This window comes from Saccopteryx leptura, chromosome 4 (assembly GCF_036850995.1).
Source record: "Saccopteryx leptura isolate mSacLep1 chromosome 4, mSacLep1_pri_phased_curated, whole genome shotgun sequence".
Taxonomy (NCBI): Eukaryota; Metazoa; Chordata; class Mammalia; order Chiroptera; family Emballonuridae; genus Saccopteryx; species Saccopteryx leptura.
In genome coordinates, this window is record NC_089506.1 from 134,298,194 (window position 1) to 134,301,229 (window position 3,036).

The 3,036-nt window shown below is 40.1% G+C and overlaps 1 non-coding gene across 1 annotated transcript; it reads left to right on the plus strand.

Moving 5' to 3' along the window:
• The first annotated feature begins 1,257 nt into the window (after window positions 1–1,257).
• TRNAF-GAA (transfer RNA phenylalanine (anticodon GAA)) lies at window positions 1,258–1,333 on the plus strand. Its single transcript has one exon. It is a non-coding gene; the product is annotated as a tRNA-Phe (tRNA).
• Window positions 1,334–3,036: the final 1,703 nt, after the last annotated feature.

Here is a 3,036-nt window from a genome sequence, read left to right on the forward strand (position 1 = left end):
CCATCTGGCAAGCTGGCATCACTGACAATGACAACAAAAATCCATCTTTTCCTCATTTCAATTTCTGTTGAATTAACATTACGGAATTTAGAAGATACACAATACTGGAAACAATTCAGGTAGAAAATGGGGCAAGGCACACAAATCAGAATTATGCAATTTCAAGAAACATACATGCAAAAGAATATATGAACAATATGAAGAAACCATCCAGAGTACACAAGGAGTGGCGGGATACATCTTAGAAAGACTGTTATTGGCCATAAAAATTTTCATAAAGAAGCTAAATTCAGAAATTTGAGGCATGAAGTGAAGTCCCAAGGAGACACCAGAAAAAAAAGTAAAGTATGTAGACATCAGCAAATCCTACCTTTTTAAAAAGAATTTAGTGAGAGGACGGGAGGTAGAGACAGACTGATGCATGTACCCTGACCAGAATCCACCCAGCAAGACCAGTAGGGGGTCATGCTCTGCACATACAGGGCTTCTGCTCCATTGCCACTGGAGTCATTAATTAGTGCCTCAGGCAGAGGCCAAGGAGCCATCATCAGTGCCTGTGGATAACTCATTCCAATCAAGCACAAGGGAAGAAGAAAGTGAGAAGTGAGATGAGGAGGTGTGGAGAAAATGATGGGTGCATCTCCTGTATGCTCTGACCCAGAATTGAACCAAAGGTTTATATGCTGGGTCAATGCTCTACCACTGCACTAACCATCCAGGGTCACCATTTGCATTTATGAGCAAGTATAACATTATAATAAGCATAGATCAAATGAATGTGCCCCCAACCCAATCTCACTCAATGTGCCAGTTCTCATGGTTAAGTTTTGATGATTATACAAAAATAAAACCCAAAATCAAAAACCAAATTTTCTGACCAGTTTTATGTACAAAGTCCCTAATAACAGATTCCATTACTTCAAAGCTCAAGTTTTGAGAGTCCCATTCATATCTATTACATTAACTTCTTTTAAATGCCAATTTACTAAAATGTATAATTATGGAAAATGGTAGTGAGGAAGACATTTTTTTAACAAGACAGATAAAAAAGAGAGGGAGGCAGAGATTGAGAGAGAGGAGGGTAAGAAATGAAAAAGACAGAAAGATAGAAATGAAAAGCATCAACTTGTAACTGTGGCACTTTGGTTAATCTTTAATTACTTCTCATATGTGCATTGAGAGTTGGGGGGGGCTACAGAAGAGTGAGTAATTCCCTGGTCAAGCCAGTGACCTTGGGCTTAAGACATTGACATCTGGGCCCTGGCTGGTTGGCTCAGCAGTAGAGCGTCGGCCTGAAGTGCGGGGGACTTGGGTTCAATTCCCAGCCAGGGCACATAGGAGAAGTGCCCATTTGCATCTCCACCCCCCACCCCCTCCTTCCTCTCTGTCTCTCTCTTCCCCTCCCACAACCAAGGCTCCATTGGAGCAAAGATGGCCCGGGTGCTGGGGATGGCTCCTTGGCCTCTGCCCCAGGTGCTAGAGTGGCTCTAGTCACAGCAGAGTGACACCCCGGAGGGGCAGAGCATCACCCCCTGGTGGGCAGAGCATCGCCCCTGGTGGGCGTGCTGGGTGGATCCCAGTTGGACGCATGCGGGAGTCTGTCTGACTGTCTCTCCCCATTTCCAGCTTCAGAAAGAAAAAAAAAGAGAGAAAAAAAAAGACTTTGACATCTGGGCTCAAGTCAGAGACAATGGGATCATATCAGTGTTCCCATGATCAAGCTGGTGACCTTGCACTCAAAGCAAATATCTTGGGGTTTCAAACCTGGGCCCTCAGCATCCAGGTCAACACTCTATCCACTGTGTCACCAACAGTTAGGCAGAAAACTCTTCTTAACAGACCAAAACAAAAAAAAACTACAAACTACTTTATCTCTACTGTGTTAAAAAAATTTAGTTTCAGGAAATTCACTGGTGGCTTTTCATTCAAGATGGATGCCTAAGCAGACATGGAAAGACCATCTGAAATCCAACACAAACACAGAAATGTCTACTATATAACAAATCATAAGTAAAAAATATGTAATTAAGTCTGCATCCAAGAAGGCAAAGTTTTGAAGTACTGAAAACAAAAAGAAAATTTCACAGCTCAAGTGGTGAGGATATGATGCCAGTGGAAATAGGACAAAGCTTTAAAGGTAAAAATAAACTTCTTCATAAGCCACAGGGCAGGCTAAAATCTTTGTCATCCCTGCAGTCATCCACAAGAAGTTAGAATTGCAAACATGCTTCATGTATAGATATATAATGAAAGTTTCTATTATCTGCACAGTACAGAGAAGGCCAAGTCAAGAAAAAAAAAATCTTGACTATTAAGAAGCTGATCTATGAGTTCCAAGTAGGTTAACTTGAAGAAATTTGGAATAGTGGCACAGCACACTTAGAGAATAAAAATAGCCACACCATTTCCAACGCACCTTGCCTTACGATCCTCTTTCATCTAGCTGTTCCTGAGTCACATGATTTTCAAACAAACAGGTAAAGTTCATGTAGGGATACAACCTTGAGCCTTGCATCTTCATATCCTGGCAGCAGTTTTCTTGAGACTTCAGAAACACTCAATGCAAAACTGGGAGTACATCTACCATACCTGAAAAACAACCAGGCCATAATTCTCGTCATTTTTCCCAAGGCTGAAATAAACATTTCTGTTTTCTACTTAAGTTATTTAAAATTCATCTTTAATCAACTCAAAACTCCAAACAAAATATACACAAAGCAGAAGTTATTAACTATGCCTCATATCTCTTTTGCTTTCTGTATTGCCTATTTAAGTGAATTCACAGTCATTCAACAATGATCAAAAGAAAAATAAAATAAAATAAACAAGGCAGCAGCAACTTTTCTGAAACCACATACAAACACAAAACCATTTCATTAAAATGCCTCCCTAACCAGGGTACTAATGGGGTCTCTATTGAGAATAAGTTTGTAAATAAAAATACAATGGTAATGAAGAAACCAATACTATTAGACTGAGACAACAAACACAATAAAACAACAAGTAACAACGTAAATCACAAAAATAAAGCAGTCT